At 41.8% G+C, this 16,923-nt stretch overlaps 1 protein-coding gene across 2 annotated transcripts in view; it reads left to right on the forward strand.

Annotated features, from left to right (window-relative positions):
• Nucleotides 1–7,502: 7,502 nt before the first annotated feature.
• FAM193A (family with sequence similarity 193 member A) overlaps nt 7,503–16,923 on the forward strand; it is an 80,509-nt gene continuing 71,088 nt past the window's right edge. Inside the window, exon 1 of one of the 2 annotated variants that reach the window (XM_054065287.1) lies at nt 7,503–7,731. The gene's annotated coding sequence lies outside the window, so the exon portion shown is untranslated. The remainder of the gene's footprint in view (nt 7,732–16,923) is intronic. The other variant, XM_054065286.1, reaches the window with a different exon arrangement.

Here is a 16,923-nt window from a genome sequence, read left to right on the forward strand (position 1 = left end):
TGCTAACGGTTTGTGCCCAGAAACAGTGTATGCTAACAAGCCAAAGTCTGCTGAAGCTTTTGATATTGATGTTGCACTTGACAACTCTGATACTGAAATGATTCACAAAACGTCTCTGCTGGCCCTGCTAAAGCACAAACTGCCTTCTTGCACTTACTGAAATGCCTCTTGCAAGCACATACTGTGCAAACATGTCAGTGTTTATTAAATCTAGGGCTGAGATGTGGAGTGGCCTCAGTCGCCTCCAATACCAAGGCAGACAATGTTCTAACCCCTGCAGGATCAGCTCTTAGCTGGTAAATAATGCTATATTCTCACTCTTCATCAAATATATACCATTTCTCTGTCAATCTCACACTCCTGGAATGATGCCAGCGTTATCCAAATGTGACTTGCCCTTTGGGGAATTTTCTTGAATGTTTTCTCTCACAGGGATGAGACAAGTTCAGAATTATGACACCCTGTATTCATATAAATACCATGAAAATGTTGTTTACAGTGAACTGCTTATCAATCCAGCAAAAAGCCCCACTGTGCGAGTGATGTGAAGTGCTTAGAATAATAGGTGGCTCTTAAAGGACCTGCAGCTGAAACCCAGTTTTATACCCAATTATCTATACTTGCTGCTATGAGGTGTGTAACGCTCAGCATCCATTTGGATCAAATCATTGTATTAACTGCTTGAGTTTCCTGAGGATTAAAAGACCCCATTTGGACTCTAGGAGACAAAATGGAAATGACTCCACAATCTGGGGGCAAGCCCAGTCAATTCCAATATTCTTATAAAGAAAATTCAGTATTTAAGTTCAAGTGCAATGCTAATTGTGGTAAGGAATTCGGTATGGACTGCAATTTCACAGCTGGGTTTACTATCTTTTATCTTACAAGGCCTCAGTTCTCCAGTTCCTTCTGTTCAGCCAGGACAGACATAAGATGCTGTCTGTGACTGCTGCTAGTTCCCCAGTGTCATGTCAGTGGACAGATGTTCCCATCCAGGACTCCCTCTCTCCTGCTATCAAAGAAAGGTGGCGCGGCTCCATAAAACCCCTCACTGTTACTCGGGGTTCCACTGCTCTTCAAATGGCAATTAAAATTAATTAAATTGATTGCTCAGAGACAAGCAGAGAGAAACTAGAAATTTTTATTCCTTTCCTCTACTAGGTTTCTCAGACATACAGTGGAAACCTGGGTGATCCATGAGGTCTGTTGAGCATCCTCGTATTATGAAGAGATCTGCTACTACAACCACAACTCAGTGATAGCGGAAAATAAATCATTTGGTATATTTTGAGGAAAGAGCTGACAGAAGACTGATGAGATATTCTTTCTTTCCCCTTGCGGTGATAAATTTAAAAGCCAAAGAAGCAGAAAGATAAACAGTAAGAAAGGTTCACAAGCTACATTGTTCATTTTTATGTTAAGCATCTCCAGATCAACAAGTGCAAAAGCAGAACATGTTTTTATCTGCACAACTCACAGAAATTGGACATGTGCTTGTCGGTGCTAATGGCAGCTAGGAGGCAGGTTCTGATCTTTCACCTGTCATACTCTGGATTAAAACTGATAGATGGATTTAGCATTTTCTAAAAGGTTAAATGAAAGGGTCAAAAGAGCCCCAAACCTTGTTATACAGCAGTAGCTGGAAACAGGAGAAACACTACTAGAATAATTCCAACTCAATGGGCAGAACCAACCCAAAATGCCAGGAGACCCCTCAGCAAATGACTACCAGTGCTTTATTTTAAGGGTTATTGGCAATAATGATGGAAAGGGAAGGCAGAGAAGGTGCATATCCCTAGTGATCGTGGCCTTCAGAGAGAGTGAAGAGCCTGGGCTCCTCAAGGCACTGAGCTGGCTGGGCAGGCAAGACTGGAAACTGAGCAAGGAAACTGAGCAAGGAAACTGCAAGGAAACTGCTGCTGTATTTTACTGCTGTGTGAATAGAGATGATCACACTATGGAAATATCCTCCCCCAGCACACCAGCAAAGCTCTGAATGTGTAGGTTAACACCTGCACTGAGGTGGAAATTGGATTTTTCTTCCAAAACTCTAGCTGACAGACAAAACGTCATTCCCCATACACTTTATTTCAAGGGTTTGAAAGCATCTGAGGGCAGACTCGTCCAAGCTGCTCTGTTTAATTTTCAGCTGCTGCTGGTAGGACATGCTGCAGCTGCGTGCTGGCAGCCTGCAGGTCTACCATTTCCCACAGACAGGTGTATCTCATGCTCTTGTTAGGAAAAACTGAACAAGTAGAGTCTTATCTGCAGCCTTAGTACTGATGTGCACAAGGTTTCTTTGTACCTGTTTCAGTAGCCAACAAGGGACAGCAATACGGCTTTTTGATGCAAAAAGACACCGTATTTCATTATGTAAAATGTCATCTCACAGAAAGCAACATCATGACATAACCCATATTTCTATGGCCAGAATTAAGCAATGCTTTATAAAATGCAGGTTATGTTTCAAAAAGCATTCTTCAGAATAGGCTAAAAGAGTTTACTCTGAAGTGGGGAAAAGTTGAAAATCAAAGGAATATTGGGAACAAAGGTTGCTGAATTAAGATCAGTTCATACACAACAGATATACATGTTCTAGCATTCCCATTGTAAGAAACAGCTTTGTTCCATTTGTTTACTGAGATATTTGGGAGGAAACAAATTATTTTCTTGTTTTTCTGTTTCTGCATTTATTGTTTATAAGTTCAGCACAACACAGGAGTCTTTCAGTGCTGGCACTGTGAACAAGAACCCTGGAATCACACATCCTCTCTGCTACAGCAAGTACCAAGCCCAGGTTTTCCTAAAATATTGTTCTCCATGGAGGATGCTCAGGAGAAAGTCTGACTTTCTGCAAGACCTTTGTGCTTATGGTTTTAAAGAACACCCTATTTAAGGACCAGTGAAGACGGTCCATAAAAAAGCCAACAGCCATAAAGCCAAAGAGGTCATAAAGCTTCTGAGGTCAAATTTTATTATACATGTGAGATTCCTTTTATTTTGCTCTAAACCTCTTCAGTATTAGATAAAGTTTTCTCAGCTGAGGCATTTGGCATTGAAACAAATTCCAGAGATCAGGTGAAACTGCATTTGGCCACCTAAAGAAAAACCTGCGGTCCTTTGCTTTACAGAAAGCCTTGCTAGAAAAATAATGTTATTTGCATAATTTTTCACTTTAGTCCCACTAAGAAACCAAAAACTCTCTCAACCAAAACCAATAAATTCATAAACTTACCCTGAGAACATTTTCTTTCTTTGAAAAGAAGGCAGTGCCAAGGGCTCCATGAAGGCCATCCAGGATGTTCTCAGTATCCATCATACATAGGAGGAGCTCATATACTCTAGCATTGGGTATGGGAGCTGAAGGTAAGCTGAGTGTACTACCTACTTGCTATCGATATGCACTGTGATGCTGCTTTAGTGATCTATCTGCCAGTTTCTAATCATGATACTGCTGCTACATCACCACAGACAGAGCTCTTCTGTGAGACCTCCGTCCCCTCCAGGTGCTTTCCCAAAGGGTGATGGAATGTCAATTTGGTATGTGGATCATGGAAGGGGTCTCTCGCCATTATGATGATTCTTAAATCTAAGTGACAGAAATGCAAGGCTGGAAGAGCCCTGTTTATCCTCACGCTGTGCTGTGGAGCGGTCCAGTGTAGTAGATCCTTTTAACCCAACCTGGGGCAAAGACAGAACAGCCTCTAGAGGAGAACAACGCAGACCCCTGATGCCACAGCCCCCGTCAACACTCACAGGAGATGATGAAATGCTGGGCTCAATATTTTCTAAGTGTTTTCACTTATGTGTAAATACATCTTTCCCTATACCCACACACATACATGTTTGTTCTCCTGTAGTGAAGCCTTTTAGAAAAATGAACTTGCTATTAAAATGACAGCTTGTTGGACAGCAAAGATAAATTAGTGCTAGTTGCAGAATAATTACATTGACAAATTGCTTGAGTTATATAATGTTAACATCAGTGAAAAGACCCAGGTCCTAAGGAAAACTGTAGCAATATAGGAAAAAGTAGAGAAAAGGAGGACCCCAAAGAAACTTTCGGAAACGTAAATAAAACAAGAGTTTTGTGAATCAGGCTAATTGCACAACAGGGAGGAACAGGATAGCTTTAAACTCTTCTTGGGGCTGCCTTGCATATGAGTTGCTCCTTTAACGTCAGTCCATCACTAATGTCACCAAGTAGCACTTGCAGAATTGAGAACTAACTCCATAATTAAAACCCCCTTGAAACTAAGGAAACCATAAATTTTAACCTCCCTGGCACAGAGACTATTATTTCAAGAAGAGTAACGATTAGCAGATCTGTCATCTTTTACTTTAAGTTATAAAAAGAGTTCAATGTATAGATTCTTTACATCACTGTGTGTGCAGTGGGAGACCTGCACAAAAATTCCAGTGAGGCAGTAAAACCACATCAAGTTTTCCCAGCCACCTCGGTATCTGGAAGGCAGAACGCAAAGGTAACTGTGACCTGCACAACTCCCCATACAGCTTTTGACTGACAGCTAAAACTACAATGCTGCTGAAACTGGGCTGGTTCAAAGGAGGAGTAGGGGAAAGCAGTGCAGTGATCTGCACTGTTTATGCAGTGAGATTTCATAAATGTTGTTCTTGGAAAAGGTGAAAAACTTCCAGAGTATAAATAATTTTCACCCTCAAAGGATACTGAAGTGTGTTGCCACGCTTCACATTAACAGTGAGGTAACTTAGTTTGTTCAAATGAGTGAGTTTATTTTCTGAGGAATTACATGGAACACTATAACTAATTTGAATCTAGTAAGGGCAAGAAACTTAGTTGTAGGTCTTCACAGCAGTCAAATTAACTTCCTTTCCTTTTGGCTCTTGTTCATACAAATGTTCAAATCCACCACCAAAGTGGCATGTTCATCTCTAAAACAACCTACTGTTTCAGCAGCTAACTGTAAGTTAAACCCAAGGTGTAGTAGCCAAGTTCAGTTCAAAACCATAAAAGTACTTCTTTTCCCTGAGCACTAGTATTGACTTGCAAGTTTATAAAAAGACCCTGACCTATACAGTTGATAAAAATTTACTGCCCCGCACTGTGAATTGTTTTTAATATTGAAAACTGAACTTAAATAAAAATCATCTGGGTGGCCCTTATTTTCTGAAGTGTAAAAGAAAAAAAATTATGTTCCCGTAATGACAGTATGGGAATTAAATGCTGTGATGTCAGACTAAGTAAAGTTACTTTAGCTCCTCTATGGCTGAGTGATTTTACTTTAATAGTTTCTCATAATAATGCTTTTTATCTGTAATACATAGGGGACAGAGAAACTGACAGTGCTGTAATCTTTCTTTCAGAAGCACAGTGTTAAAAGAACAGAGGCCAAGTGAAAATATAATTCTGAAAGGAAGATAAAGACTTTTATATATGAGACTGAAATAAGATGTGCCACCATTTCAAGTGAAAGATGAGAGCTCTGAAAATAATGCCACGTATTAAGAAGTGTGACACTAAGTCAATTTTGAATTTGTATTACAAGACATAGAAATTATTTGTTTGTGGCAAAAGGCTGCATTTGGTTTTGTCCAGCCCCTACTTCTGCCACTGCTATTTGCAGTTTATGCTGCACTGTGCATGCTGAGTGTTGAACGCATTTATGAAGAGTAGGGCCCTGCTTCAAAAAACTTGCCATTTACTAGACCACATAATGAACAAACATGTTCTCCTGGTTTCACAGCTGCTTGCACGTACATGCAAAGCTCCTCCATGTGTGCTGAGGCAAACTAAGCCTGCAACAGCTTCAGCATAGATGGCAGCTTATACTGCAGTTGCCAACTCCTCATCAGGACATGCTGAAATTACTGCCTTCTTCCATTTCTCTCCCAAAACTCTTGAGCTGTCTTTTCTGTGACCTTTTAAGCATGTATGGGCATTGATGAGTGAAAGCCAGATAAGCTCTGAACTACACTCTGCCCCACAATGGCTTCCACTCAGGGCCATCAGAATTTTAATGCTGCAGTACGATTTTATACTGCTATAAGTTATTGCCAGGTTTTATGTGCTCATAGCTGTTATTTTTACACCGTGCTGCCCAGTCATATCAAAGCCCAGAGCTACAGCATTTCATCTTCCCTGCACCTGCATATGTGAGGGAATAACTGGAGTTGTGGAGAACTATCTGGGGAAATGATGGCAATTGCAGCAGTGGTTTATAATCCACAGGCAGGTGATGGCGGTTATAGAACCATAGAGTGGTTTGGATTGGAAGGGACCATGAAGATCATCTAATCCACTTCTCTGCAGTGAACAGAGACAGCTTCAACTACATTAGGTTGCTCTGAGATGCATCCAACCTGACCTTGAATGTTTCCAGGGATGGGGAAATCTACCACCTCTCTGGGCAACCTGTTCCAGGGTTTTACCAACGTCAGCATAAAAAAAAATCTTCCTAATATCTAGCCTAAACTTCTTTTTTAGTTTAAAACCATTACCCCTTGCCCTACTGCTACAGGTCCTACTAAAAAGTTTTTCTCCATCTTTCCTATAAGCCCTCCATAGGTATTGAAAGGCTGCAATAATGTCTCCTCAGTCTTCTCCAGGCTGAACAACCCCAACTCTCTCTACCTCTTCATAAGAGAGGTGTTCCAGGCCTTTGATCATTTTGGTGACCTCCTGTGGACTCTCTCCAACAGGTCCATGTCTTTACTGAGACAGAGATGGATGCAGTGTTCCAGGTGGGGTCTCACCAGAGCAGAGGGGCGCAATCACCTCCCTAAAGGCTGCCTGGAGCTGGTGGGTTTGGCTGAAGGAGAGCCTCCTCCTGAACCAGAAACAAGAACTACAGGAAGGAGGAGCCCCCCAGCCCAGGCCCGTTCGCCTCACAGGCAAAGCCCAGCCGAGCCAAAGCCCAGCCCAGACCCAAACTCTCCTACAGCAGTGGCCAAGAGCTGCGGCCCCTTTAAGGCGCTGGGGCGAGCGCCACGTGGTGCTCGCCGGCTGCTGGGCGGCGGTGTAGTCCCCTGACCGGGGTGGCAACGTTGACCAACAGGGTTAACGTCGGCGGCTAGGACTACAACTCCCAGCGTGCATCGCGAGGACGGAGGCGCTCGCCGGCCGCGCCCTAGCTCGCCTCGCAGTGTACGCCGGGAGTTGTAGTCCTTCTTCTCTCCCTGGCCGGGCTGCGGAGCTGTGGAAGAACTACATCTCCCAGAGTGCCTCGCGGGGCGGGTTCCCGTCAGCGCGAGGGGGAGCCCCCCGACGTAAAGGGGGATCACTTTCCCCTTGTGTCCGCCATATTGGACGGTAACTCTGGTCAGCGGCGCCGGGGCCGAAGGGGTCCCCGCTGCCGTGACAGTCGGTGCGCTCCGCTCCTCGGCGCCCCGCGCCCCGGCCCCGCCCGCCCTCCCCGCTCCCGGGCGCTCACAGCGGCCTCGTGGCCCTTCCTCTCCTCCCGTGCCCGGGTGTCAGGCGCGATGAGCCCGGCCGACGCCAAGCGCGGAGCCAAGCGCCGCAAGAACAAGCGCGGCGGCGGCCTCGGCAGCACCGGCGGCCCGGGGCCCAGCGGCGGCGGCGGAGCCGGCGGGCTGGGCAAGGCCGGGGCGGCGGCGGCGGGAGCGGCCCCTCTGCGAGGCGCGACCCAGGCGGCGGCCGCCTCGCCCGGCGCTGTGGGGGCCCTGCTGGCAGCGCCGCCCGCCGGCAACGGAGCCCTGGGCGGCGGCGGGGCGGCGGCGGGACACGGCGAGGTGAGGGGCCGGGGCGGGGGACAGGCCCGGCACACCCACCCGGGCCGGGGGCCGCGGCACCCGCCCCCCCGGGGAGGCAGCACCGGACCCCAGCGGCGGCGGGGGGTGCGAGGAGGACGGGCAGCGGCTCCCCAGCCTTTGTGGGTGAAGGGCGGCCCGGGGCCTGCCGGGTTTCGTCTGAAATCCCGGCAGGAGCCAGCTCCGGGGTCCCCATCCTCGAGGGCTTTCAGGCTGGAGCCCCACCTTGATGGAGGAGATGCGAGGGATAGGTGGGCAGGCCTTGAAATAGCGAAAATCTACCTTTGTGGATATTTTTCCCACGTAATATTGGAACCCTTTTCTCAGTAGACAACTTCATTAAGCATAGGAGGTCCGTTGTAGCTTGGGCAGTGGTTTGCTACAAGGAATAGGTGGACTGGCGTTCTAAAAGCAAAAATATACATTTGTGTATATTCTTTCCATTAATATTGGAGCCCTTTTCTCAGTAGACAACTTCATTAAGCATAGGAGGTCATTGTAGTGTGGGCTGTGGTTTGCTGCAAGGAATAGGTGGACAGGCTTTCCAAAAGCAAAAATGTACCTTTGTGTATGTTTTTTCCCATTAATATTGGAGCCCTTTTCTCTGTAGACAACTATACAGATTCCAACAGGATGATTTGAGTTGGAAGGGACCCACTATGATCATCAAGTCCAACTCCTATTCCTGTATAAGAAACTCCCAGAATATACGCCCTGTGTCTGAGTGCATTGTCCAATGCACTTCATTACACATAGGAGGTTCATTGTAGTTTACTGCAATAGGTGGGCAGGCCTTAAAAAAGCAAAAATATACCTTTTTGTATATTTTTTTCCCAATTGGAGCGCTTTTTTGCAGTAGACAACCTCACAGAATCACAGAATGACTGGAGTTGGAAGGGACCTATAAGAATCATTGAGTCCAACTCTGATCCCTGCATAGGAAACCCCCAAAACTTACACTGTGTGCCTGAGTGCATTGTCCAGTGTACTTTGTTAAGCATGGGAGGTTCATTGTACCTTGGGCTGTGGTTTGCTGCAAGAAATAGGTAGAGAGGCCTTGAAGAAGCAAAAATATACCTTTGTGTATATTTTTTCCGCTATTAGTGTTGGAGTGCTTTTTGCAGTAGACAGGTTCGTTAAGCATGGAAGGTTCATTGTAGCTTTAGCTGTGGTTTGCTCTAAGGACTCAGGTGGGCAGGCCTTGAAAAAGCAAAAATATACCTTTGCATATGTTTTTTTCCCCATTGATATTGGAGCCCCTTTTGCAGTAGACAGCTTTGTTAAGCACGGGAGATTCATTGTAGCTTGGTCTGTGGTTTGCAGTCTGGTACCTCAGAATAATTTAGATCTCTTGCATTATTTCATAATATAGTGGAATTTATTGGGAGCGGATTGTGTGGTTTGATTGGTCTCTTTTTTTCCCAAGAAAAATCGCTCAAGTATTAGGGCATTAGAAAGGTGTTGTGCAGCCTCAAGTGACAGAAGAATTTATGTTCCTTTCTCTCAGACAGGCTACCCCAAATCTTTTGTTGTCTGCATGAAGCTTATGTTTAGGTATTGTACAAAAGCATTTCCTGCTGACAGCATCTTCAGACTTACATGTGGATGTCATACAGCCTGCTCTGTTTCCTTTCTTGCTTTCATGTACTTGTTGGACATGTGAGAGAGGAAATGAAAGAAATTGCTTTTGTGACATAGGGTATCTGAAATACCATGAGGTAAGAATGGGTTTTTTAGTTCTCCATGTAATTTTGTGCCCATCTATTTTGCTATGTCAACAAGCAATTTGATGATTGTAGATTAACTTCTACTATTTTTTTCTTCTCTCTAGAACTTGTGTTGCTGTGCTGTCATACTTGGTTACCCAAAATCCATGGTGCTATAGATTAACCATTCCTGTATGTCTGTTCAAATCTGACATTTATTTCAGGCATAATTTCCTTTTGGAATAGTAGCCCTTATGTGATCTGGATGTCCAGAAAAATTATGTGCCTAATGGTGGAGAGGTGTGCAAGCTCTTACTCGTGACTTTGCACATCATCACTAAACTCTGGTCTAGTTAAACCTTTAGCAGGAAGATTCATCTTATTTTGTTGTACATCTTGGATTGCAAGGTCTTCCAGGTGCAGGTTGCGAGGTATTGTTGAAATAAACATGATATGCCAAGAATGGGACACTGGTGTGATTCAGATAGTGAAGGCTCCGCTATTCCTGGTATTTTGATATCTTTGTATCTTGTGGTTATGTGTAGTCTAGGACTATGGTTCAAACCTATTCACACTGTATCAGATAGATCTTTTTCTGAAATTCATCTTAAAAGGGCAACATCACTGCTAGTCTTCCTGCTTCTTGCTTTTTCCTTCTTTCAGACTAGATAGTTCCTAATAAAATTTCTTAGACTTCAGGAATCTTCACTTGGAAAGTATGTCATATCTTCAAAATTAAATACAGTATTTCAGCACTGAGTTTCTGGGAAACTGCTTCTGTGTATGACATGTACCGATATATTATTCATAATCTTGTAAGCGTGCCTAACATGTTATTTTGAATGCATTTGTAACTTTGTCTTAGTTGATCTTTTTTGCTTGTGCTCTTAGATGTACATGCTATTTGTCAAATGTTTCCATTTCACTTAACAGTGTGGTAGAAGTGATTCTGAAGACTGATGGACAAATGGGGAATTAAGAAGTCTGTTAAATAGATCAGTTAGTAAGCTAGAGTAAACCTGCAACACAGACCTTATTTAATCAAACAGTAAGCATATTAGAATTAGATTTTTGAGATAAACCCTGTACTCATTTTCTGAAAGGTAAATGCTTATATTCTGTAATACTCCTTTAGAGTTGATGTTAACTTCCTCCATACTGGTTTCAGTGACCTTTTTCTTGACATTTTCAATGCCTTTCCAGTGGTGGTGACATGTGAAAGCTACCAGTTCATAAAAGTTAAATGATAATCTTGTTTCAAAGATGAAAGTGAAGACGGAATCTTAAAGAATAATTACATGATTATTAATTACATATAAATGTGATCTCCTTAATGGCTAATAATTTGTTAGTTAAGGATACATGGTCAAAACAAGACTTCATTTTTTGAGTGGAAGACTAGCATATGTTGTTTCTGGATGAAATTGAGAAAGAAAACTGTATATTTTACATGACTGATCACTTCTGGATTAGGTGCAATATTTGTTTTGGCAGGATGTAGAGTAGGCAACCCACTAATAGTTGTAAAGGAGCAGCCAGAGTTGCTTTAATTTCATTTTACACAGAATATTGTAACATGCTCATTGGTGGGTAAGAGAAATCATCAGCTAATTCTCTGCTGGACAAACTGGAGTATTTAATCTCTGAAAATACATAAAATATAGGAAAAAAAAAGCCCAGAATTTCATGTTTGCTGCACAGCATAATGTTTTCTACTTTTTAGCATGCTTTCTGTTTCCAGCTTTCATCGCTTCCCTGGTTTTAGGGCATGTATGCTGGATGTAGGCACATCCTTCTACTAATATTCTATTAGATGCTTCTTCCAAAACTTAGTCTAAAATATAGAGTGAAACAAGATGTTTAAGGAGTCATCCCATGTGTGCTCTGCATTCTTGCCTGTCAATAATTGTTCAGAATGAGGCATACTGTCAACATACTTAATAAAACAGGTTGAACAGACTTTTAAAATTACTGTACTTATGGTTGAAAATTAAAGCACATGTGCCAGTGTTGAAATTCTCACTAAGCCTGTTAGAACTAAGAAATATATTTTAATTGAGGCTTTTATACATCTTATCTGGAATTCTTTTTACAACTGTAGGCTAAATCCTGCATTAGAATACATGCCAAGTCTTGTTCTGGGATGCAGGTGGGCAGCTCCTAATGAAATGTTCCTGGAAGCTACGTTGCCCCATGCGCATGCTTTATAGCATTTGAGTTCATCCTCTCTAGCACCATCAGGTGTTTTAGAATGATAGTGAAATCAAGGATGCTTTGGCAGTGTTTCAGTACAAGAGAGTTATCTCAGTTTTGGAAACCTGTAACTGTGTCAACTTTAACTGGAATTGGAAAGAAAATAAAGTAGTTTTGTGGTGCTACTGCAGGGCTTCCCTAGGAGTTGCATTTTTTTTCCTCATAGAACTATTACAGCAGTGTTATGGAGTGAAGAGTCAAGTGTCCTATACATAACAGTAATTTGTAACCAGAAAACAAAATAAATATTTTGACATTTAATGTGTATATTTAAAGAAATAGACCTTGCTTTCTGTTGCTTGGATTTTTTAAATTCAGTTAACACATTGCATCAGGCCTTCATAACTTGGTTCTATAAATTTTAGATTGATAGTTAGATTATTGATGCTGTGAGATGCGTTTGATTATCAACCACTGCATAACTCACCAATACACTGTAGTAAAATTGGCTTTTCCTTGATAAGTTCAGGTATTTTGGAGTGTACAGTTGTGTGTCAATAGTTGACGAGCTACAGTAGTAGGCTTTGTTGCAGGCTGAAATAATCTTGTGTTAAGGGGAATAATTTAGTAGCCATTTTAAAATCCTCACATTTGCATTTTTCAAAGTTTTGTCTCTCAAGTGTAGTAATGTATTAAATCTTACATCTGAGAGCTGTCTGCTTTAGAATTTTCATAAAGTATTTCACTGGACTTCGTTTATTATGAGATACTGCTTTTTAAATAGATATTCTATACATAGCAGACCATACTTTACTACCTTTTAAACCTTTTTTTTCAACAGCTTTGTAGTTCATTGCATTTTGCTGGTATCTGTGCATTATTTGTTGTCTGAGATTTTTCCCTTTTCTCTCTTCCCTTCTATGATTCAAACATCCAAAAGAAATAGTATAAAAAAAAAAAGGAGCTTTGTCAGGAACTCAGAAGTTCGTCTTTTGTACTTTTATGTAGGGCTTCCTACTCTCAAAAAGCAAAGTTATTTTGGCCAATTTTTGTCAAGGCTCAGGTAAACTAGATAAATTCCAAGAAATAAGATGGTATCATAACCTCTACTCTGCAGGCAGTGGAAGTAGGTACTTCTAAATACTCGTAACACTTACTCAGTGAAAAAGTGAGTCTCTTTGACAGTCTAGTAGTATGTTTGTTCGTCTTACATCCACTTCATTTTTTTTAGATAGACATGCAGTCTCTGCGCTGAAGAGCTTATGCTCTGCTTGTTTGTTTGGCTCTTTTTAATAAAAAGAGATGTAGCAGAATGGGATGAACCTATTAGAATTAGGTGGTATGGTTGAGTTCACTTGTTAATTTAGAAAGAATCTATTGTGACTTAAATGAATCTAGCTAGAACATTTCAAACTGTAAAACAAGCTTAATGGTTGCATAACATTCACATTAATAGCTCTTAGCTTCTTCCCATGATCAGTTAAGGCATTTTTCAGCTATTAGATCCGAGACCACAGGCACACGCTTTAGTGGTTTGTTCAGATCTTCTAATGCTGCTCCTGGGAAGTGTGTACCTGTGTGTACTCATGACCTTGACATATATCCACTCTGTGTGCTCCATTTCTCCCCCACCTCTTGCACCTGCTATATCATGGTCGATTGATAATGAGAGTAATTGTTTGTAAATTGTTAAATGAAACGTGGAAAGTGTGTCCAAAACAATGGCGTGTGGTTCAGTGGTGTCTAATCTGTACTAGCTAAGTATCCACCTATGGCTTTGTTATGAGGCATTTGATTCTGCATGTGAAGGCAAAGGATTTTTTTTTCCTTGCTATGTTGTTTGCAAAATGGTTGAGAGAGAAATCTTTTACTCTAAAATTTAAACACAGTGACTCCCTTCCCCTCCAAACTCTTGCTTCCTGACTGTTGATTTGAACTAGGTTAATAGGAAAAGTTAGTTATGAAATAGATGTATATTAATGAGAATATTCAGGGGTTTTGTCCAGTTCTTTTCCTGCAGGGTTTGTTTTTTTTTTTTAATCCCCAAAATACCTGAAGTATTTAATGTCACATACTTTTCTTCATTATTGCACTTACCCTTTTGTAGTGGTATCCCGTCCTGAGGAAAGCCTTCAGATCCCTTCTCCTTTACAGTCTCTGTAAGGAAGCAATCCAGGCTAACTCTCTTCGCCTTGCTTGGCAAGGAGAAGCTTGAGTGTATGTGGAAGTTCATTTGGCAGTGTTTGGTGTCTACAAGGCTAATGTTTAGTCCCTGGTGTGTGTATAGTGATGGTCCTTAACAAATATAGATCTGCTGAAGATGTGTTGTGGATAAGGTATTAGGAGAAATAACCGGGAAATAAACTTGCTTTGCTCAGGATGTACAGGGCTTCATGGATGTGCTAGGCTGTGTTCCAGGTTTATATGGATCTGGGTAATCAAAGATTTAATATTCGTTGGGGCTCCTTCACTGGTAGGAAAGGAGGTCATATATCCTCTTTTATTAAGGTAATGAAAAGAGTTCTTGCATTTTCTTTTCTTGTGGTAACTTTTTTTTTGTTGTAATAGTGACCAATGTTGCTTTGGACTGCTTTCTTTTGAGAAAGAGTATTCCATATGTGACATTTTCTTAGGATAATTAAACAGAAAGAGAAATTTGAGTTAAAAGTTTAGAAGAATACTGCAGTTCAGTTCTCTTTCTCTGCTAATATCTTAATCTACAAGTTCCAAAATTCTTGTGGTGCAGGTGAAAAGTTCAACTGGGAAATGACATTTATGATGCTGCTCTTGATGTTAATGTGGGAACTGCCCAAATTGAAGGTTGTCTGAGAATGCAATAAAATAAACGTGACATTTTTTTTGACCCGAAAATTACTTAATGTTATATTGTAACAATTCAAGGCATTCAAGGCAGCCTGTGACATTATTGACCTTCACATCCTAGCGATGTGAGGAGGGGCACCAAAAGCAGCCTTAAAGAGAGGTCTGAGCAACAAAGTAATTCTCATGTAGCATGTCTTTTTTTAAATATATTTTTAATTATTTTAATTTTCCTGTTCATTTTCTTTTTAATTTTTTAATATAGAATGTACAGGCTGCTTTAGTGGTATAGAACTTAGGCTGAGCACTGTTTTACAAAGTGGATTTTGAGGGAAAAAATAATGGGGTTGCCTGGAAGCATGTTTGAGGCTGTTGAACTGAAGTTGTTCGTGTTGGACTGGCAATAAAGCTGGAGAAAAACTTTCCTGGAGTGTGAACTTTAACCATGTTCTTAAATATCAACTTACTTTCTGTTGCACAGTCCACAAATGCAGTTTTCTCCACCTCAAAATTTGTGATAAACACACTTGGGCATCTGAGAGGGAGACACTGCTGTTCTGCACCAGTCTGTAGAGTGGCTGTCTCTTTCTGCTCTTTATTAAAGGAAACATTGAGGGACTTTGGTACAAGCTGGGTACCCAAAGTTGGACAGAATGAAAAAAAATCTCTGTAGGATTTTGTGCTTAGCCTCTACTTGCCTGTTCAGGTATGGCTTCTTCCTTTTTTTCTTTTTTGTTTTCCTAACGTTGGAGCTTGGAAGGGTTGAGATGGGTGACCCCCTGGGTCATTTCTTAAAACCGAAAGAGCTTTGCGCATTTATAAGAAGGAAACAGCATAATGATTCCACTGTGCATTTCTCAGAAGGAAAACTATGGGTACTTCCATGAAAGATTGCTATGCATTGTCTCTTCTTGAGCGTAGAGAAATTAAACAGAAGAGCAGAATAGATCGGAGGCCTCTGTATAGATACTTAGAGTGGAATGCCACAAAGTTAAGTCCTCTTGTACAGTGGATCTTGCATTTGTCCGTCTTTAACACATTCACCGTTAAACTGGTTTGTATAGTAGTGTTGTGAAGTGATGGCTTCTGATGGAACTTCACAGACATAAGACCACAATCATTGAGGTAAAGAATTCAGCCTGCTCTAGGTGAACCTGCTTTAGCGAGGATGTTGGACTAGATGATCTCCAGAGGTCCCTTCCAACCCTTACCATTCTGCTGTTCTGTGTAATTAACTTTTTACGGGGTTACAGACGTCATTACTTTGAATTCCAGAGTTTTTGAGTGCCTTGGCCTAGAGAAGGCTTGTCAGCCATGGCATCTGGGCTTTACGGCTTCTCTTATGGTTTTATCTTCTACTTGTCTTAGAACATGGCTGTAAGGAGCTGAATTGCTGATGGTGTGGGAGGGGCCAGGAGCCTTGTGCCGCATCAGGCAATGAGGACTAATTTCTGGGAGTGTGCATGGATGGCACATGCACTTAGAAAAAGCTGCTGGATTATTATTTTTTTTTTTAAACTGCTTTGGCAGCAGTTCAGTGGTCTGTGAGCTGCAAACAGATGGAGGATGTGATCAGCTGTTGGGGCAGTGTTTGCTGCTCTAAATAGCTGTTCCTTGACTTCTCCAGGGAAAGGTAGCAGGCTGGATAGAAGTTTCCGGCTGGCAGCCCTGGGGATTTCACTGTTCTAGACCTAGGTTTTTCAGATGCCTATGTTTATTTTTCTAGATCTTAATTATGCCTACACTATCAAAAGTGTTAGTTTAGTCGTGGCTTGCATTGTGGTGTCAGCTTTGCTCACTTTGGTCAGTAGTTGCTCTTTTTGGAAGTAACAGCTTCTCTGCCTTAAAGTTAAAGGAACACCAAACAGCTTGAAGAACTGGGCAGGGGTTGGTTTATGTCCAAATCTGTGACTATGCTGAGGAGGTCAGCTTTCTAAATACTGTATATAAGTATATACATCCTTAGCATATGAGACTCCAGTGATATCTGTTTATTAAATATTGATGATATATTACCTATAGTAATTAAATCCAGTAGTTGTTCTGTAAAAATGTAAAGGGCTCCATGGACCCATACCTATTTGAAGTTTTCTGAATTAGGAACGTAAATGCTGGCAACTGAAGTCTGTGCTAGGGCTTGTAGTACTTCGACTTCTGTGGACAACAGTGAAATAATTGAGAGGTGGTTTTGTGTAGTTTTCTTTTTCTCCGCCCCCTTAAGGTCTTGTGCACCTCTTCTAGAAAATCTGCAAGCATAACAGAAGTAACTGCTGAAATTATTCCACAGAGAGGCTGTTAAGAGAGTAGAGGGTAGAGTAGTAGACATGCTCCTTTACAGCATTGGAAGCTGAAGGAGGTTTCCAGTAATGGGAATCTCATTTAGTTGTGACACTCGGAAAGCTAGTGAAAAGCAAGTAGAATGCCAGTGGCATATTATGTAAGAACCATCCATCTC

Source organism: Cuculus canorus, chromosome 4, assembly GCF_017976375.1.
Source record: "Cuculus canorus isolate bCucCan1 chromosome 4, bCucCan1.pri, whole genome shotgun sequence".
In the NCBI taxonomy this organism is placed as follows: Eukaryota; Metazoa; Chordata; class Aves; order Cuculiformes; family Cuculidae; genus Cuculus; species Cuculus canorus.